Here is a 21,875-nt window from a genome sequence, read left to right as displayed (position 1 = left end):
GTGTGTGTGTGTGTGTGTGTGTGTGCGCGCGCGCGCGGGTGTGTGTGTGTGTGTGTGTATACTGGTATAAAAGCCTAAGCAACCAAACTACCGAACGACCTAACAGCCAGTCGACCGGTTGCTATGACGCACACTGACCACCAGGGGGCAGATGCTCAATGCAGAAGCTGCCCCCTGGTGGTCAGTGCGCTCCCACAGCCAACCTCCCGCAGTCCCTCCCCCGGCTGGCCAACCTCCCGCTGCCCCTCCCCCAGCCAGCGAACCTACCGTGGCCCCTTCCCCCACCGGCCAACCTCTCTTGGCCCCAATCGGCCAGATCGCCAGCCAGGCCGAGGGACCCCACCCATGCACGAAATTGTGCACCAGGCCTCTAATAGTAAAATAAGCACATCAGCACCTGGAAGATCTAAATAATTCAGAAAACCAAGCACAGTTGTAAAAGATCATCTCACAATGCAAGGAAGGACAGTGGGTTTAAATGTAGCTGAAAAGCAACATTCCATGACTCAATGGAGGTTTCAGGCTACCACTGACCTTTCCCTAAGTGACCATTTGTCCAGTTTTGCTGTCATATCAAAAAAAAAAAAAACACTCCAAAATTATGCCAAGAAGCTATTCAAATACTCTTCCATATTCCAACTACATGTTTGTATACTTTAACCAAGGCAATATATGATAATCACCAATATTTTGTTTTGGAAAATAACCGTTATTTTTAGTAAAGATTTGTTATTTAGAGTAATATGCAATGGGTTTATCATTCCTATTAGAAAATAAACATTTTATCAACAGATATACCCATATAGACAAAAAAATTCCTTTGACTCCTCAGTATTTATAGCATAAAGAGTTCCTAAACCCTGGTTGGGTAGCTCAGTTGGTTAGAACATTGCCCCTGATATGACAAGGTTGTGGGTTTTATCCCACCAGGACACATACAAGAATCAACCAATAAATGCATAAATAAGTAGAACAACAAATCTCTCTCTCTCTCTAATAAAAAAATTTTAGAGTTCTGAGATGGTAAAGTGTGAGGACAGGGCCCAGGACAGGAGAAGAGTCCAGGACCCTGCCTTCCATCAGAGAGCCTGTCAAGACCTCACCTATGACAATACCCTTTCAACTGTGTATCCCACTCCCTGAATCCCACCATAAATGCTATTAACTAGATGTAATCTGAGCAATTCTCCCAAAGAAGTGTCGCTTTCTGGCTGTCTCCCTGGGGTAACTCCAGATGCCCAACACAGGGTTGTTCCATGTCAGGAGCACAGAGGCAGGCCTGGTCCCACCAGGTGGACTTTTCTGCTGTCTACGCTCCTTCTTTAGGAAGAGAAAATGTAACCACCTCCAACTAAGATGTGTGAAGACCAATAGAGCATGTCCAGTTGGGCAATGGGATGGGAACTGGGTACACAAGAAGCCTGTTTGCCTCAGGCTGAGGCATGACCAGGAATGTGTCCCTTTTGCTCAGCAAGGATAAGACACACTATTTCAAATTTTTCTGGCTCCTTTTGTAGACCCAGACCCAGTACTGTCCCTTGAATGTCAAAATGAAAAGGATCCAGAATTATGTAATGGGTGTGACAAGGATAAAAGCCTAAAGGAGAGGCTGCAGCACAGGCTGAGTGCACTGGTTCCAAGTCATCCCAAGCTGGCTACCAGCCCGGGACACAATCTTTCGCCTCTGGACATGTATTCCGCCAGGTAGGATTCCACCTCGGACAAGACAGGGGTGGGAGAATGGGGGGCTGAGCAGCAATCCGGTTGCTGAATCAGTGTGCAGAGCTCACTCTCAAAAATGATCAGAAAGGGCCATGAATAAAATTAAATTATGTTTCAAGAATCTGATGACATTTTAAGCAGCTAAAAATCTAAATCCAGGTTAAGAATTACTAGTCTAGCCCTGACTGGTTTGGCTCAGTGGATAGAGCGTCGGCCTGCAGACTGAAAGGTCCCAGGTTCGATTCCAGTCAAGGGCATGTACCTTGGTTGCGGGCGCGTCCCCAGTGTGGGGTGTGCAGGAGGCAGCTGATCGATGTTTTTCTCTCATCGATGTTTCTAACTCTCTATCCCTCTCCCTTCCTCTCTGTAAAAATCAATAAAATATATTTTTTAAAAAAAGAATTACTAGTCTAGCCTCTGAAACAAAAATTGTGGCCTGGGCAAAGGCACATTGGCTGACACAGTGGCGTACATTGTCCCAAGGAATCCAGCAAGGACCTCACACATCTCTAGACTAAGTGTATGGACCTCTCAGACATCCCAGCGAGACTACAGTCTAAGGCCATCCTTCTCACCCCCTCTCTCCCATCACCAACTCTGCAGTGTTTAAAATGTTGTGGGAATGGTTTCCATGCAAGATGTTTCAGGTGTTCCCTAAGGTCTGTATCATTCCTTAGCAATATCCTCCTGTTACAGTCCAGGGCTTTTGGAACAAACTGGGGACACAACACAGCACAAGCTTTGGGAGGGAATAGCCCCTCTCTTCCAGGCAGTTCACAGAGAAGCCAGAACTGAGTTCAGAAGTCAGCAGCTGGCTTTGTTTATTGTTTGTTTCTCCATCAGAGAAGATTGGAAAGATGATTAAAAGTGATCCAAGATGCCCTTTTGTAGGAGAATGGATAAACTGTAGAAAATCCAGATGATAGAATATTATTCAGCACTAAAAAAAAAAAAAAAAAAAAGAAAATTAAGCTGTCAAGCCATGGAAACCAGTATGAAAAGGCTTAATACTGTAGGATTCCAACCATAGGACATTTTGGAAAAGGGAAAAATATGGAGACAGTAAAAAGATCAGTAGCTGCCAGGAATTAAAGGGAGGCAATGAATAGGTAGAAAGCAGAGGATTTTTAGGGCAGTGAAACTATTCTGTACAATGAACTTTTAGAAATGTACGCCACCAAGAGTGAACCTTAACGTAAAGTGTGGCTTTTGGGTGATAATGTGTCAATATAGGTTCACTGATTATAAAAAAATATACCACTCTGGTGGGAGAATGTTGATAATGGGGAAACTTGGGGAGGGGGATGTATATGGGAAATCTTTGCACTTCTCAATTTTGCTGTGAACCTAAAATTGCTCTAAAAAATAGTTTGGGCCCTAACTGGTTTGGCTCAGTGGACAGAGCATTAGACTGCGGACTGGAAGGTCCCGGGTTGGATTCTGGTCAAGGGTACATGCTTGGGTTGCAGGCTCGATCCCCAGTAGGGGGCATGCAGGAGGCAGCCGATCAATGATACTCTCTCATCATTGATGTTTCTATCTCTCTCCCTCTCCCTCTCCCTTCCTCTCTGAAACAACAACAACAAAAAAATTGTTTTGTTTTGTTTTGTTTTAGTGATCCTCCTGCCAGAAAAACACAATGTGCAGCGGGACTTACTGGGTCAGTTCCCAGGGAGAACTGAGGTCCCAAGAGAGGGCCCCAATAAACAGAATGACTGATTTACATAACATAGGCAATGCCTTCCCAGAAGGGGCCCCATCAGGAACAGCCTGAACAACCAGAACAGCCTAGATCAGTGATGGCGAACCTTTGACACGCGTGTCAGAGGTGAAACGTGAACTCATTTTTTTGGTTGATTTTTCTTTGTTAAGTGGCATTTAAATATATAAAATAAATATCAAAAATATAAATCTTTGTTTTACTATGGTTGCAAATATCAAAAAATTTCTATATGTGACATGGCACCAGAGTTAAGTTAGGGTTTTTCAAAATGCTGACACGCCGAGCTCAAAAGGTTCGCCATCACTGGCCTAGATAGCACCGGGCCCTGGTCCCCCACCCAGCTGGTTGCCCAGGCACCCCACCTCATGATGCTCCTCCAACCTCCAGACCTGCTTTTCATATGGTCTCTGACCTCTTGAGGTTCACAGACAAGCTCAAGTCATCTCTGCCCACCCTCATAAAGCACCTGCCACCCATTGCCGGATGCTCAATGGTTAGAGCATTGACCCACAGACCTAGGGATCATGGGTTCAATTCCCGGTCAAGGGCACGTACCTCGGACGCAGGCTTGATCCCTGCATGTGGGAGGCAACCAATAAATGTGTCTCTCTCGTATCCATGTTTCTCTCTCCCTTCCACTCTCTCTAAAAATCAATGGTGCCCTGACCCGTTTGGTTCAGTGGATAGAGCATCGGCCTGTGAACTGGGGTCCCGGGGCCAATTCCAGTCAAGGGCACGTGCCCGGGTTGCAGGTTTGATCCCCAGTGGGAGCCATGCAGGAGGCAGTCAATCAATGAGTCTCTCTCCCCATTGATGTTTCTATCTCTCTTTCCCTTTTCTTTCCTCTCTGAAATCAATAAAAAATATATATTTAAAAAATTAAAATTAAAGGAAAAATATCCTCGGGTGAGGATTTAAAAAGTAATAATAATAAAGCACCTGCTAACTGTGCTGATGCCTTGTGTGCTCCCACTAAGATGAAAAAGAAACCAAGGTGCCAAATGGACGAGGTCCCTTCTACAGAAAATGCGAAAATTAAAACTTTATCAGATACATTATTTCTCTTTACATTGAAAAAAACATTAAAAGCCACGTTTTGAAGATTAATATCATGGGAAATTAATATTAAGTTTTAAAATGCAGAATATGAAATTATGTACAGCATAGTCCTTATTTTGTGAAAAGTATAACATTAAAAATTTTCCATTTAGATGTTTAAATTTGGTCGGATTGCACATTTTTTATTGATCTTGGGTTTTTTGGGGGGTTTTTTTTAGAGAGAGAAAAGGAGAGTGAGAGAGAGAGAGAAACATCGATAAGACAGTAACATCCATCAGCTGCCTCACGGACATACCCTACTAGGGATCAAGCCTGCAACTCTGGCATGTGCCCTGACCAGAAATCTAACCAGCAACCACTTGGTGCATGGGACAACATTCAACCAACCGAGCCACACCGACCAGGAGGATTACACATATTTTTGTTTTCTTTATATTTAACTTCATTTACTAAGTGTTATTAGTTGAACTGTATCCCCCTGAAAAGATATATTGGGATCCTTCTAACCCCCAGTATCTCAGAATGTGGCCTTATTTGGAAAAAGGGGCATTGCAGATGTAGTCAAGATGAGATCATTATAGGGTGGGTTCTAACACAAATATGTCTGGTTTCCTTATAAGAAGGGGATATTTGGACACAGAGACACAAGCAGGGAGAACACCATGTAAAGATGGAGGCAAAGATGGAATAATGCTCTACAAACCAAGGAACAGCAAAGATTGTCAGCAGATCAGCAGGACTGGGACAGAGCCTGGACAGATTATCCTCAGTGCTGACACCTTGGTCTCGGACTTCTGGCCTCCAGGACTGTGGGGAGATAAATGTCTGCTGTTTAAACTGCCCAGTGTGGGGGACTATGTTACAGCAGCCATGACAAACTAATACACTTAAATTTTGTTCAATGTGCATAAACTACTTCAATAATAGGAAAATATTTTTCTAAAAGACACTACATAGCATAACTCTTAGAATAAAGATAAGATTTCTAGTTCATTGCACAAAAATACTACCCTTTCATCAAAAGAAAGCAATAGCCTGGCCACTGTGTTTGGATACCTATACTTTATTTTAACCAGCTCTTTGTAGAAAAAAATGGGAGTTACTTTACTGATACTAGTTTCTAATTAACCACCCCCATAGAGACAAAATAGAAACGTATAGGAACATCCCCACTAACCTTTCAACTGAATCTTCTCTTGCCTCTGAGTCATGTTTAGAGCAGGCCCTGGGGCCTCAACCCCAGGATCTCTAACTGGGCACTGCTCCAGGAGGTCAACCAGATGACTAGGACAGTAAGTAACTTTAAATGGGATCTTCACATTAATATATGTGGAGATACTATGAACTACACAATGTGAAATGTTCCTTAACTCTTCAGGTAAAACACTTCAAAAAAATTCCTCCTGGATAAGTAAAGATAACACTCCTTATGGCCTAAAATGTATGAAATATCTGACATGTGCCAACTCAGACCAGCCACAAAGCAGCTTTAAAATAATCACTGTGTGGCTAAATCCTATCTGGTCTTGATGGGACTCTCCAAGAACTCAGAGCCTGACGGTTCCAACCAAGTCTGAGACCATGTCTCTAATGGTCTGGCTTCCTGGAGGGTCTGTGTGATTTCAGGGAGCCAGGCTCAGTGAGGGACAGCCAGATCAGGAGAAGCCAACAAATCATAATACATAGGTAAACTTAGGCCCAAAGCTCTGTGATGGTGACCCCAGTGATGGAGGCTGAAAATGCGTTCCCAGAGCTGCTGGTATGGCTCTGTGGTTGAGCGTCAACCTATGATCCAGGAGGTCTCAGTTTGATTCCTGGTCATGGCACATGTCCGGGTTGTGGGCTCGATCCCCAGTGTTGGGCATACAGGAGGCAGCCGATCAGTGATTCTGTCTCATCATTGATATTTCTATAATAAAAGTCTAATATGCAAATCGACCGAACAGCAGAATGACCAGCCGCTATGACACGCACTGACCACCAGGAGGCAGACGCTCAACGCAGGAGCTTCCCCCAGGTGGTCAGGCCGCTCAGCCACAAGCCAGGCTCAGGGTTGGCAAGCGCAGCAGGCCGGGCTGAGGGCCCCCCTCCCCACGTGCATGAATTTCGTGCACTGGGCCTCTAGTCATTGATATTTCTATCTCTCACTCACTCTTCCTTCCTCTCTAGAATCAATATAACAACAACTTATCCCCTCAGTAATGCCCAGCCCACAACTTTTTTGTCCAGCTTTGATTTCCAGTCGTACCTGTGCTGTGGTTTGGCTTCTGCTTCTTCTGCTCTGTTATCTTAGTCTCTGTCTGTGCCCTGTGACACAGATATGCTCCATACCCCTCCCAGGGAGGCTGCCTGTTTCTATATTGATGGGCTAGAGACTGTCAGTTTGAGGAGTGCTTTAATATATATGTTCTCCTGCACAACCGCCCACTGATTAATTTGGAGACTGCTGGGGCAAAAGGGGAGGAAAAACTTAAAATGTCTCCCTTTTAATATTTCTCTATGGTTATTTCTAAATGATTTTCAGAGTAGTTTCCCCCCCCCCCCCCGAATCTGTTCTCTCAATTTTCACTACCTTATAATTGACCAGAGGCCTGGTGCACAGATTTGTGCACTGGTGGGGGGGCATGGCCTGCAGGGATCGGCCTGCTGTGGGATCGCCGCTCATCCCGGTCAGCCAAGCGGCTGTGGACCCGCCCTCTCGAGACACAACGGCAGAGACACATGCTTCATACCACTAGAGAGCACAGCCTCACTAACACTACACACAGGGGAGGGTGGACCCAATCACAAACCACCCAATGTGCTTCTGGACTTATAGGCAGTCCTGAAGGAGACACAAAAGTTTGCAGTCCCGAAAAGGGCATAATATACAAAGGCACCACCATGAGCTATGGAAACAGGACAGCTGTAGTGAAGAAATCAGATGAGCCCTTGGTGCTTAAGGTCTTAGGGGAGAGGGGGACACAGAAAACAGAAAAGGGCAGCACAGGGGCAGGAGAGCAGATGTGGCATCTACAGGAATGACTTCTTCAAAGAAGCTAGGCCTAAGTGCCTTCCCAAAGCTCACAGCACTAGCACCAGGCTACTGAGGATGCAATGTGCTATGTAGAGAGGCAGAAGCAAAATGCAAAAGAGGAGAGGTGGGAGACTCTGAAACCCACAGCCCAAGGGAAAACATGAAAGAAAAGGGCCTCAAAGGGAACACTGAGAAACGTCAGCACAATTAAAAGGAGGAGGGGGGTGGATAAAGAGAGCAGATGGGAGAAACTAATAAAAAATAATATGGTCAGCCCTAACTGGTTTGGCTCAGTGGATAGAGCCTCAGCCTGCGGACTCAAGGGTCCCAGGTTCGATTCCGGTCAAGGGCATGTGCCTTGGTTGCGGGCACATCCCCAGTAGGGGGTGTGCAGGAGGCAGCTGATCAATGTTTCTCTCTCATCGATGTTTCTAACTCTATCCCTCTCCCTTCCTCTCTGTAAAAAATAAATAAAATTTAAAAAAATAATAATAATATGGTCACAGAGATTTGAAGAAAGAGAGCAAGAATGAAGATCAGGAAACCCAACAGGGCTAAACCACTGCAGGGTGTGTTTTCCACTGGCCATTGTCCTAACCCCAAGGGCAAAGGCACCCAGCTCACCAGTGTTAGGGCCACTGGAAAACACATGTAGAGTAAGAAATTAACTCCTTTGTTCATACAATAAAACTCCATCTTCCATTTAACTTGGGGGGAAAAAAGGCTTAAACTGATAAATTATGGATCAAGAATGAGGATGCTGATAACTATGTGGGAAGTCATGGCTGCCCTTCCTCAGCTACAGATTCAAGCAGTGGTGTTGCTTTCTCTAAAGTCAATCCCGGACAGGGAGCCAATGGCATATGTGTGACCACAGACGAGAAAAGGGAAGAGGCCACGGCCACAGCTGGCAGGACTCTGAGGGTGTTGCACTATTTGAAGAATACTGGTGTACACAGTCAGTCACCAAACCAATGCTGAGTGAGTTACCAGCTGAGACACCTCATACCTTCTCCCTTAGAATTCCTTTTGACCATCACCACAGGGCTTTACTGAGCTTCTCCTGTGGCAGTAAGCTCTGGCAAGGCCAGAGGAGACTAGGCCCTCAGGACATAGACTGTATTATATAATTGAAACAAACCACTACCTCAGCAAGCCTTTCATGTTTACTTAAGTCTCAGGCTGTCATATAAACAGACAAGAGGAAAAATAGTGTAAAAAGGTCAGCTATGTAGGTAAGCCACCTGACTGGGCAGAAAAGGCCAGGATCAGGAGCTAGTTCCCTGGAAAACAGAGAAGGAAAGGATGGCAGGTTGGAGGCCTTTAGAAAATAAGCTATGCCAAATGAATAAACTCCTAGAAATATACAATCCTCCAAGACTAAATCAAGACACAGAAAATCTAAACAGACCAATTACAATAAAAGAAATCAAAGCAGTAATCAAAAAACTCCCAATAGGCACCCAGCAGGCCATCCATCCCGCCGTCGCCACCAGCTCCACACAGTTTAACAAGGGGCCCTTGGCTTTCGGCCAAGGTCAAGAACCAACACCTGTCCAAATATGACCCTCAAAAGGAGGCGGAATTCCGCAGCTGGATCAAAGGATTCATAGGCCTATCAGTCCTGACTTCCAGAAGGGTATGAAGGATAGAATTATCCTGTGCATACTCATGAATAAGCTGCAGCCAGGCTGTCTCCCCAATATAACCACTCCATGCAAAACTGGCACCACCTAGAAAACCTCTCCAACTTCATCAAGGCCATGGTCAGTTACAGCATAAACTCCGTGGTCCTGTTCGAGGCCAATAACCTATTTGAGAGTGGAAAATGACACAGGTGCAGGTCTCTCTTTTGGCTCTGGTAGGGAAAGCCAAAACAAAGGAGCTGCAGAGTAGCGTGAACATTGGCATCAAGTACTCAAAGAAGCAGGAGCGGAATTACGGTAATGCCACCATGAAGGCAGACCAGTGCGTCATCAGGCTCCAGATGGGCACCAACAAGAGTGCTAGCCAGTCAGGCATGACAGCATATGGCATGAGAAGGCATCTGTACAACCCCAAGAACCATATCCTGCCATCCATGTACCACTCAACAATCAGTCTGCAAACGGGAACCAACAAATGTGCCAGGCAGGTGAGCATGACAGCTCCCGGGACCGGGGCAACACATCTATGATACCAAGCCAGGGACCAACAAGTATGACAACTCCTCCATGTCTCTGCATATGGGCTGCATGCAAGGAGCCAACCAGAATGACCAGGTCTTTGGCTTGAGCTGGCAGTTATACAACCCCAAGTAGTGACCACAAGACCCAGGGGCTGACTGAGTTCCAGGGTCAATTGGCAACTGCCCAAGTCCAGGGAAGGTCCTGGAGTATCCCTCCTACTACCAAGAGGAGACAGGCTACTGAGCCCCCCTTGTAGGTGTCTCTCCACATCATTGCCCCATCAGAAATTTTGGGGCTTTTGGAATTTTCATCCTGTTTTTCTTTATGTTCAAGTGCTTTCCAGCTGAGGGTCTGTGAAGGCCAGGTCCAGATGCATGTAGTGCAGGAGTCCCTGCCAGGGCAGATCCAAGTAGCAAATTTCCCAGCAGGCTTTGGGACAAGCTGCGCTTTTTGAACCTGTGTACGGATGGAAACTGGCCCCAAATGGCTTCCAGTTGCTTCTGTCACTCTACCCTTTTCTCTGCTGATCACTTTGTGGTTTCTGTACCCACAGAGCATTCAGGCAGTTTTAACAAAAGTAAATTTTTTTCCCCAGGGGAATTGGGTGTGGATTGTGGAGGGGGTTGCTGGGAAGGAAGTCCCCCCCAGGAGAGGGCCAGGCCACAGTCCCCAGATATTTTAGGCATCGTGAGGGACTGCATTTCCTCAGGACCCTCCCAAGGGCCCAGTGAGGAAACTGAGGCCCAGATAGGACAATGGAGTTCTGAGTGGTTGAGGCAAAACCAGACCCCCACTTCCATATCTGTCCCTTCTTCATTAGCCAAGCACTGCACAGGGACCCTGTACCAGGAGGCACTCCCTGGGACCAGGAGATAATGTGAAATACCAATGGTGCATCAAAGACAATAAAAACTAGAAAACCAAGATGGCCATATAGGTAAACACCTGTACTCACAGACTCCCACAATCACATCAAAATTACAAGTAAAATACAGAAAAACCACCATTCAGAAACACCTAAAAGTTGGCTGAATCGAAGTCCTACAACTAGAGAATTAAAGAAGAAAGCACACTTAGACTGGTAGGAGGGGCGAAGGCACAAATGGGCTGGGCTGGTCCGACACCCAAGTGTGGCATTTTTTTCCATCGGGAAGAATGTCTCGGTTGTGGAGGTCCCTCGCGAGGAGCTAGGGGTACCAGGCCCACACCAGACCCCCAGCCCAGGGTTCCAGAGCTGGGAAGAGAAGTCTCCGTAACTTCAGGCTGTAAAATACCAGCGGGGATTGTGGCTGAGTAACACAGAGGCTGCTGGAGGCCCAGGCAGTTCCTCATAAAGGGCCCACAAACAACTTACACGGACTTGTTCCCTCTGGCTCAGGAGACATACAGGGACATACAGGGAGGAACTGGAATGTCTGGCATCGAGGGTGGCTTTCTCCCAGACATAGGTGCTCACATGGGTCACTGTTTCTATGCTGAGACCTCCCCCGTCACAGAGCTCACTTACAGCCATATCTGAGTTTCCATTAGCCTGGCCCACACTGTGCACTCAGCTCTAGTGATTCCCTGAGAACCTGCCTCATCCAATTTGCAGCCCCACCCAAACTATTTGCAGGAGCTTTTCCTTATGAATGGCCTGTCCTGGCTGAAGCTTCAGACTTTCCTAAAATTTCTCAAACAAGCATCAGCTGGCTTCAGCAGGCCTCAAAACTATTAATAAGAGGCCAAAGACAGCTTGGCCTCACATGGGCACTTCCATGCCCAACACAAGTAGCAGCCATCTGCAGATAGCTCTATAGCTCCTGCCAAGTGGCCTCAGGCAATAGCTGACTTTGCACCACCCAGAAGGCCCCAGAGCCAGTGCACCCAGTGGACAGCATCAAACCATAACAACTTGCAACTTTACACATCCACCAGCAACACACTCAAAGTGAGCACTGAAGCAAGCCCTACTCCATAGGGTGTCTCCTACACAGCAGCTCTTTCATGGTAGTTGCAGCTGGTACTCACAGCCAACTGGCCTGGAGGTCAATTCCTCCCAGTGACGCCAACAGCAAGAGTGTGAACACAGCTCACATGGGGCACACTTAGGAGTGCCCCACTTGGGTGACTGGGGAGGCTGAGCCACTGAGCCCTAAAGGGCATCTACTACACAAGGCCACTCTACCAATTCCAGGAGACATAGTAGCTCTACCTAATACATAAAAACAAGCAGAGGGAAGCAGCCAAAATGCAGAGACAAAGAAACATGTCACAAATGAAAGAACAGAAGAAATCTCCAAAAAAAGAACTAAATGAAATGGAAGCAAGCAAACTACTGGATACAGAGTTCAAAACAATGGTTATAAGGTTGCTCAAGGATCTTAATGAGAGTTTCAAGGGAATTAATGGGAGCTTCAATGGACTTAAGACTTTCAAGGATCTTAGTGAGAATGTCAAAGACATGAAAAAGGACCAGTCAGAAATTAAGCATATACTAACTGAAATAAAAAATAATTTATAGGGCCCTGGCAGGTTTGGCTCAATGGATAGAGCGTCGGCCTGCGGATACAAGGGTCCCAGGTTAAATTACGGTCAAGGGCATGTACCTTGGTTGCGGGCACATGCCCAGTGGGGAGTGTGCAGGAGGCAGCTGATCGATGTTTCTAACTCTCTTTCCCTCTCCCTTCCTCTCTGTAAAACATCAATAAAATATTTTTTTTTTAAAGAATAATTTATAGGGATTCAACAGTAGAGTAGAGGATTCCGAGAATCAAATCAACGATTTGGAATATGAGGAAGCAAAAAACACCCAATCAGAACAGCAGAAAGAAAAAAGAATCCAAAAATATGAAGATAGCGTAAGGAGCCTCTATCAACTTCAAGCATACCAACATTCGCATTATGGGGGTGGCAGAGGGAGAAGAGAAAGAGCAAGATATTGAAAACCTGTTTGAAGAAATGACAGAAAACATCCCCTACCTGGTGAAAGAAATAGACTTACAAGTCCAGGAAGCCCAGAGTCCCAAACAAACACAACTTAATTAAAATGCCAAGGATAAAAGACAAAGAGAGAATCTTAAAAGTAGCAAGAGAAAAGAAGAAGGAGGAGGGGGAGGAAAGGAGAAGAAAATAAAAAATATGAATGATAAAATGGCAATAAATACATATGCATCAACCACTGAATATAAAAATCAAAATAAATGAATAAGGAATCTAATGAACAAAATAAGCTGATAAATAAAATAGAACCAGAGGCATGGAAACATGGAACAGACTGATGAATCTCAGAGGGAAAGGGGAGAGGGCGGGAAGAGATTACTTAAAGAACGTATATGCATATATGCATTACCTATGGACACAGACCCTATGGTTAAGGCTTGTGATGGGGCAGGAACTGGGTGGAGGGGGGCAATAGGGATAAGCAAGGGGAATATCTGTAATAATCTCAACAATAAAGGTGTTTTTTTTAAAAAGGCAATAAAAACCTCTTGGGAGGGGTGAAGGGTTGGATTGCTGGGGAGAAAGAACTCCCAACAAATAAAAGTCCTAGACCAGATAGCTTCATAGGTAAATTTTACCAAAAAGTCAAAGAAAAATTAAAACCTACCTTTCTCACACTACAATGGAACCTCGTTTCTCAAATATCTCCCATCTCAAACAATTCCCTTCTCAATCTGACAATCCTTTCATCATGCTGATACTAGTATAATCAGTCAAGCATCTCTCAGGTGACAAACAAAGGAGAGAATGCAAGAATATGAGTCAGTTTACCACTGTTAAAATCTCAGGAGATTGTGGTGTGTTTTCCTTTTGTTGCTGCTTATACTTATTGTTAATTTTCTTTTTTTTTTTACTGTATCCTTTCCTTTTTGTTAAATTTTCATTTACATTTCATGTCCTTTTTGTTTTTAAAGTGTTTATCTATAGATTAAACAGTACAATAAACATGTACTGTATAAGAAAGGTTAAAACAGAATCATTTGGGGTCAGGAATGGATTAATTCAATTTACATTATTTCTAATGGGAAAAAAATGATTTGTTTGCAAACAGCCTTCTGGAACGAATTAAGTTCGAGAAACGATGTTCCACTGTATTCCCAAAAAATTCAAGAGGAGGGAAGACTCCCAAGTTCATTTTATAAGGCCAGCATTATCCTAATTCCAAAACCAGATAAAGACATTACAAAGAAAAAAAAATTATAAGCCAATATATTTGATGAACACAGATGCAAAAATCTTCAACAAAATATTAGCAAACCTAATTCAGCAATACATTCAAAAGATCATACACATGATCAACTGAGATTTATTCCTGGGATGCAAAATTGGTTCAATATCTGCAAATCAATTAATGTGATATAAACAAAATGAAGGATAAAAATAATATGGCCCTAACCAAGTGGCTCAGATGGTTGAAGCGTCATCCTGTACACCAAAAGGTTGCGGGTTTGATTCCCAATTGGGGCCCACACCTTGGGTGTGGTTTCTATCCCCAGTTGGGGTATGTAAAAGAGACAATCTCTCTCTCTCTCTCTCTCTCTCTCTCTCTCTCTCTCTCAACATATCCTCAGGTGAGGATTTTAAAAAATCATATGATCATGTCAGTAGATGCAGAAAATGCATTCAACAAAATCTAGCACCCATTTACAATAAAAACTGTCAACATAAGAGACAGGATTGTCCACTTTCACTACTCTTATTTAACACAGTATTGGAAATCCTAGCAACACAATCAGACAAGAAGAAGAAATAAAAGGCATCCAAATTGAAAAGGAAGAAGTAAAACTGTCATTGTTTGCAGATAACATACTATATAAAGAAATCCCTAAAGAGTCCACCAAAAAACTACTAGAACTGATAAATTCAGTACAATAGTGGGATACAAAATAAATATACAGAAATTGGTCGCATTTTTATACACCAACTAGTGGCCCAGTGCACGGATTCGTGCACACTGAAAGTAAATTAATTAGAAGAAATACTTTAATATCGCTATTCGCCCTTTCTCTATAATAGAAGTGTCAGAGATGAAAGAAAATTAGTAAAATGCATATAAAAATAATATATAAATTGATTAATAAACAATAACAACATATAACAACAAAGACATGATATAAAAACAACAAAAACCATGATGTAAAAATAAAATCATGATATAAAAACATTGATAAAAACAATGACTGATAAATTGATTAAACTTATTCTAATATCTCTCTGTATACCACAGTAAGAGTAAAAACACTTTCAGAATGCTTGACTACTTTCCCTTGTGATGAAGTATTTACAACTTTAATATCACACACTCTTCGAACTCGAGAGAAAGCAACATATAACTGACCATGTCCAAAAATAGGTTCAGGTAGGCATATTCCTACTCTGTCTAGATTGGCGCCAGCGAGAGCTTTATATATATTGCACATGCGCGAGTCAACATTTATTTTTAAATTACCAGTGCGCATCATATGTACTGGCCAGTCGGTCAATCGGACAGTCAGACGGACAGTCACTTAGCCTTTTATATATAGAGAGAATGAATTATCTATCAGAAAGAGAAACTAAGAAAAAATCCCATTTACAATTGCATCAACAGAAAATACCTAGGAATAAATTTAAACAAGGAGGTAAAAGAGCTGTACTCAGAAAAGTATAAGACATTGAAGAAAGAAACTAAAGATACAAATAAACAAAAGCGTATATGGTGCTCATGAATAGGAAGAATTAACATCATTAAAATGTTCATACTCCCTAAAGCAATCTATAGATTCATTGCAATCCTTATCAAGATACCAATGGCATTTTTCACAGAACAAGAGCAAATAATCCAAAAATTTATATAGAACCACAAAAGACCTAGAATAGCCATAACAATCTTGAGAAAGAACAAAGTTGGAGGTACCACACTACAATGATCTCTGTGTCTTTTTTTATTACTATAGCCTTATAGTATAGTTTGACACTATAGATCAATGAAACAGACACATATATCAATGAAACAGAATAGAGCCCAGAAATAAACCTACATCTGTATTGGCAATTGATATATGACAAAGGAGTCAAGAACATACAAAGGGATAGAGACAATCTACTCAATAAATGGTGTTGGGAAAACTGGACAGATACATGCAAAGAAATGAAACTAGACCACTTTCATACATCATAAACAAGAATAAACTCAATTAAAGACTTAACTGTAAGACTCGAAACCACAAAACTCCTAGAAGAAAACATAAGCGATACACTCTGACATTTCTCTTAGCAATTTTTTTTTCCTGATAAATGTCTTCGGGCACAGGAAACCAAAGGAAAAATAAGCAAATGAGACTACATCAAACTAAAAAGTTTTTGCACAGCAAAGGAAACCATCAACAAAACAAAGACAACCTATTGAATGGAAGAAGATATTCACTAATGATACACTAGTGAATGATACATTCAGTAAGAAGTTAATATACAAAATTGTAACGACCTCATACAAATCAACACATAAGAAATAAACAATCCAATTAAAAAATGGGCAGCCCTGGATGGTGTTGTTCAATGGTTAGAGTGTCGGCCTGTGGACCAAAGGTGCAGGTTTAATTCCTGGTCAAGGGCATCTACCTGGGTTGCGGGTTTGCTCCCCGCCCCTACCCGGGGTGTGTGCAGAAGGCAACAAGTCAATGTGTCTATCTCACATCTCTCTCTCTCTCCCCCTCTTTCTCCCTTCCCACTCCCTCCTTCCCTCTCTCCCACTCTCTCTGAAAAGCAATGGCAAAAAGATCCTCAGATGAGAAAAGGAGGGGGTGGGAGAGGAGCGCAGAAGACTGAATAGACACTTCTCAAAAGAGAACACACAGATGGCCAATAAACATATGAAAAGTTGCTCAACATCAATAATCAGAGAGATGCAAATTAAAACCACAATGAGATCTCACCTGACACCTGTCAGAATAACTATCATCAATAAGTTAAAGTATTGGCAAGGATGTAGAGAAATGGGAACCCTCGTGCACTGTTGAGAATGTAGATTGGTGCAGCCACTATGGAAAACATTAAAAATGGAACTACCTGATGACCCAGTGATTCCACTTCTGGGAATCCAAAACTAACTTTATAATGGTTTGCTATTCTGCTATAGGGCAGAATTTAACATAAGATAGGCATTTCATGAAACCCAATTGTGTGGGTATAGTCACTCGATCATCACAAGGTATTCTCATAAGGTCATCTGACTCTAAAGGTGGCATCTGGTCAGCCACTAAGATGCAATGTTTAGAACTCGGGTTTCCATTAACAAAAAAATGAATAAAAATACATTTTAAACAGAGCTTGACCACCATCAAGATGAAGAAAATGCACAGATAGTGGTAGGAATGAATGATCTAGCCACTCATACCAAATGTAAAATGCCTGGCCAAGCTGAGGCCACCATCAACTGAGCATTTGCTCCCACAGAGACCAGGCACTGAGGGAAAACACTGCCCTCCACTCATCCCTCTAACTCTGACTTTCTGCCTTCCCAAAATACCAAGGATCCAGGCAGTGGCTGCTACCTTCCTTAGATAGGGACAAAGGCCTCAGGGTTTATTCTTTCTAATAAACTATTCATTAACAAAAGGTCAACAAAGTCAAAAGCTTTCAAAGAAAAGTGTCATTTGATTTCCAAAGAACCCCTTCTTTACCTCTTTTCCTATTGCTGCTCAGGCAGAGAGCCTGCTTAGCCCACAGGAGCTTCAACCCAGCCTAAGGCAGGGACTCTGAGTTTAAACATAAAGTGGGGAAGGAAGAAGCAGAGCTGTGAAGGAAGAAACGGAGAGCGCACGCGCTCTCTCTCTTTCTCTCTCTCTCTCTCACACACACACACCTCCCTCCCTTCCACTCTCTCTTTAAAATAAAAAAATCAATGGAGAACGTATCCTTGGGTAAGGATTAACAAAAATAAAAATAAGAACTTATGGAGCCCTGGCTAGTGTAGCTTGGTTGGGCACTGTCCCATACACCAAAAGGTTGCAGGTTCGATTCCCGGTAAATGCACATGCCCAGGTTTCAGGTACAATCCCTGGTAGTGGGCATGGGGGAGGCAGCCGATTGTCCGCTCTCACATCAATGATTCTCTTTCTTTCTCCCACTCCATTCTTCACTCTCTAAATATCAATAAAAATATTTTTAATAGAAGGACTTATGGAGCATCTATTCTAAGTTAGGATACAGGCAAATCTCTTTACCTTCAAATATAAAACATGAAGGAAATCCCTTCAGTCAGCTTTAAAATTTGATAGTATTAAAAAATAAAATAAACACTGGCTCCATGAGTGTCCCTGTAATTAACAATGAAAGGAAAATAATAGAAATATTATAACCAACAAATGAGGAATTACAAACAGCCCATAAACCCTTCTCTGTCCCAAGCATGCCTTCCTTCTCTGTGCAGTTGGGGTCACAGAGCCCAGAGGCCCTTAAGAAACTGCTTAAAGGGAAAGAAAAGTCCAACAGCCAGAACTCACAGCACTTAACCATTTGTGGGACGAGGCTCCCCTTCTGTTCTGACCTGCCTTTCCAAACCCTCTCCCCATCATGTGAACTCTCCAGCAACTCAAATATCTTGGAATAAGAGGACCAAAGGTCTATTAATCAACAAGGGCTGAGCTAGAGGAACAAGAGCTTCCGGGGAAAAGTGTTTGAATGCAATTACCAACTTTTATATTAACAAAAAAGATGCATTTAATGAAATCTAATTTAAATGATATCTAATATTCTATACTTTATACGTAGTTTAAAAGAATGTAGACAAAGAATATTCCCGAGAACCCTAAAATACAATAAAAACTCATTATACTAAAAAATTCAGTAAATTATATTGGCATAATTAGCTATGCATATCTCTCTGATAATGAAGCAAAGTGTGCTTTATCTATTTGAGTCATAAAAAAACTTCTTTGTTAAAAAGACAAATGAATTAGCATTAGGATATACATGCTCCTAACAACCTACAAATCCAACCCAACCAGCTGCCTAGACCATGGCAAATGCATATGCCCTGACCAGGAAGGCACTTAATGGCCAATTAGTAACCTGGGATGGCGGTGGGATCAGGAAGAATGGCTAGTCCTACCATACAAGCGGGTACAGAGGGACCTGCCTAGGGAAAGCATCTCTCTCTGCTTCAATATCAGATGGCAAGACATTCTCTGTCAGAAGGAGCACCAAAGACTGGACCCCCTCCCCCACTCCCTGCCCCCTCCAACCTTGCTGCTCAGGCAGGACGTGGTTCTGTTGCTAACAATACTTCCAGTCCCCTAAATTGACAGGGATGCAGGGTCAAGCATCAGAGGTGCAAATCTCTCTACAGCAGCGGTTCTCAACCTGTGGATCGCGACCCCTTTGGGGGTCAACGACCCTTTCACAGGGGTCGCCTAAGACCATCGGAAAACACATATATAACTACATATTGTTTTTGTGATTAATCACTATGCTTTAATTATGTTCAATTTGTAACAATGAAAATACATCCTGCATACCAGATATTTACATTACGATTCATAACAGTAGCAAAATTACAGTTATGAAGTAGCAATGAAAATAATTTTATGGTTGGGGGTCACCACAACATGAGGAACTGTATTAAAGGGTCGCAGCATTAGGAAGGTTGAGAACCACTGCTCTACAGTGAGCACAGGCTGGTCAGAGTGCAGTAACTCCGTATTGCCTCCAGGGACACTGAGAGTCTATGCACATCACTCTACTGCGTGTCTTGCAAATTCAACATCTCAACACGTCAAAAAGTGATCACTTTTCCATTTTATTTTTGTAATTCTCACCCAAGGACATGTTTATTGGTTTTAGAGAGAAGAGGAGGAGAGGGGAAGTGTGTGTGTTGCAGGGGGGCCTGGACATCAATGTGAGAGAGAAACATTGATCAGTTAGTTGCCTTCCCCTATACTTCCCAACTGGGGATTGATCCCACAAACTAGGTATGTGCCCTAATCAGGAATCAAACCCGCAACCTTTTGGTGTAGGGGATGACACTCCAACCAACTGAACCACACCAGCCAGTATTTTAAGTAGAGGTGTTCAATTAAAAATATTAACCATTAAATCTAAGCTTCCATTCATATAAACAACACTGCCTTTATTATCCTAACATGCCACTTTCAGAAACCATTTTGTTTTTTAAAACATAATTCAAAATTCCTAATTCACAGTAAATGTAAATGCAACATTCACATTCCACCTAGGTTGTCAGTCAGTGCTTGGAAACAATTCTCATCAGCAGTGTGGCCTCACTCACTCTGACTCTCATATCTACATCCATCTAACCCTGGTGAAATGTGTGTCATCAAGAGCTTTTTCAATCTCATCACTTCTCTGGAAAGGCCTTGACCAAGGTATTACCAAGAAAGATGTTAACAAAGTGAGAACTATAAGAACTGTCAGCTGAAATTAGAGTTTTATGCTAGAGTTTTAAAAAATTCTAATTATTTTGAAGTTTACATTTTCATGAAGCTCTATTTCCATAAACAGTGTAATTTAATCTCTAAAGAAACCTTTCAAATAGGTATCACCATTGCTACCTCACAGGGGAGGAATCCAAGACTCACAGGGTTAAAGACATGGGCCCAAGATCATAGAGCTAGTACCAGATTCCACAGACTCCTGTAACCAACCATAGCCATGCCTAGAACATTTCAGAGCAGAACAAATCCAGAATCTACCCAAAAATCACTAAAGGTGCTTTAACAAGACTACCTTCCCAAAAAAGTGATTTGAATCTGATCTAAATGGCTCATATTCTACCTTAATTAGGTCAAAATGAAAAGTAAAAATAATGAATAATATGAGTAACAATGAAAAAGTATTAGAGTCTGCAAAATAATTGTATTTTTTAACCATTTGCCTGCCGTAGCATCTATAGACCAACTTTAAAATCATTTTTTTCGTGAGAATTTCAACTGAAAATATTCAAGAACACCCGAATTGTAATTGTGCCAGGCTTACACAGCTGTGGGTGAACCTGAGAGGGGGCAGTGAAGAATTTAGAAAAGACAGACAAGAGAATAAAGCTGGGGCTAGGTAGGACGCTGTTTCTCTGATGGAGAGAGACAGCGCCACAGCCTGCAAGCTGAGTCTTTATTTTATAGCCAGTTTCCAGAAGGCAAAGTAAGTAAGGGCGTGGTCAAGATGTTTACAATGTTCTCGTGGGTTTCAAATCTACTCCATTAATGTACCTAATCAAGCTTTGTTTACTTGCTGCACCTCCCCCAGCCTATATCATTTAGCCACATGGGACCATAGGTTCGGACCATAAGGTCAACCTTACAACTATAGACTTTGTGCTGGGAGGGCTTTGCCCTCCAAGCTAGGACTTGAACGTGGCAAGCCACAAGAGGACTGTGCCCTCTCATTAGTCTGAGGCTTGAACCTGTCCAAACACTGTAGCTGCTCTCCACAGTAATATATTTATTTTTATAATATTCATTGCAAATTGATTTTTTAATTAAATTCAAAATATCATGGCGTGTGGGGATGGTTTCCGTTTTGGATGCATGACAGTTAACTAGTTAAATTCTGCCTTTTGATGCCAGGAAAGGTCATGGAGGGTCTACAACCCTTGAGCCCGAGCCCCTGCTCTCACACATTAGGGCCACTGCCTATCTGCTGGGCAGTCAAAACAGCATCTCATGTTAATACGAACCTTTATCTTTATTCAGTTCAAACACTGCAGATTATTAACTGCATATTTATGGTTCACTACAGTGTTAAATGGCATTAGACACTTTGGACTATTACTGTGGTATGGTCAAAAAGCCAATCCTTCAAATGTCAGAAAAACCTTCTAAACATTAACATATCCATTGCTCTCAATCCACCCAACCAAAAAGGGCAACCCAACAATCTTTCAGCAAAGAGTTGCTATAATTGTTTTCTTTTAATCAGGAATCACCAAATACTTATTAAGAACCTAATTTAAGCAGCATTTTGTTTTTCCTTGTTACAAATTAAGACCAGTATTATAGTTTCCAAACAAAGGCAGAGCTCAGCCACTAAGACCTAGTCTCTCAATGGCTGACCCACTGCCTAAGACAACCAACCTGAGTCCACATGCATATCCTGGGAATGCTTCCCAGACATTCCCAGGGTGTCACAAAGCCTATCACCATCCCACCTGGTCAGCAACACCCTCACTCTGCAGATTAAGAGGAGACAATTCTAGGCCTACTCTCAGAGA

At 42.7% G+C, this 21,875-nt stretch overlaps 1 protein-coding gene and 1 pseudogene across 9 annotated transcripts in view; one reads left to right on the top strand and one right to left on the bottom strand.

Annotated features, from left to right (window-relative positions):
• ANKRD11 (ankyrin repeat domain 11) overlaps positions 1-21,875 on the bottom strand; it is a 211,311-nt gene that overhangs the window by 135,642 nt on the left and 53,794 nt on the right. The window lies entirely within an intron of this gene.
• LOC106725443 lies at positions 8,030-10,920 on the top strand (annotated as a pseudogene).

This window comes from Myotis brandtii, unplaced genomic scaffold (genome assembly GCF_000412655.1).
Source record: "Myotis brandtii unplaced genomic scaffold, ASM41265v1 scaffold165, whole genome shotgun sequence".
Lineage (NCBI taxonomy): Eukaryota > Metazoa > Chordata > Mammalia > Chiroptera > Vespertilionidae > Myotis > Myotis brandtii.
This window is presented reverse-complemented; position numbering and strand designations above follow the sequence as displayed.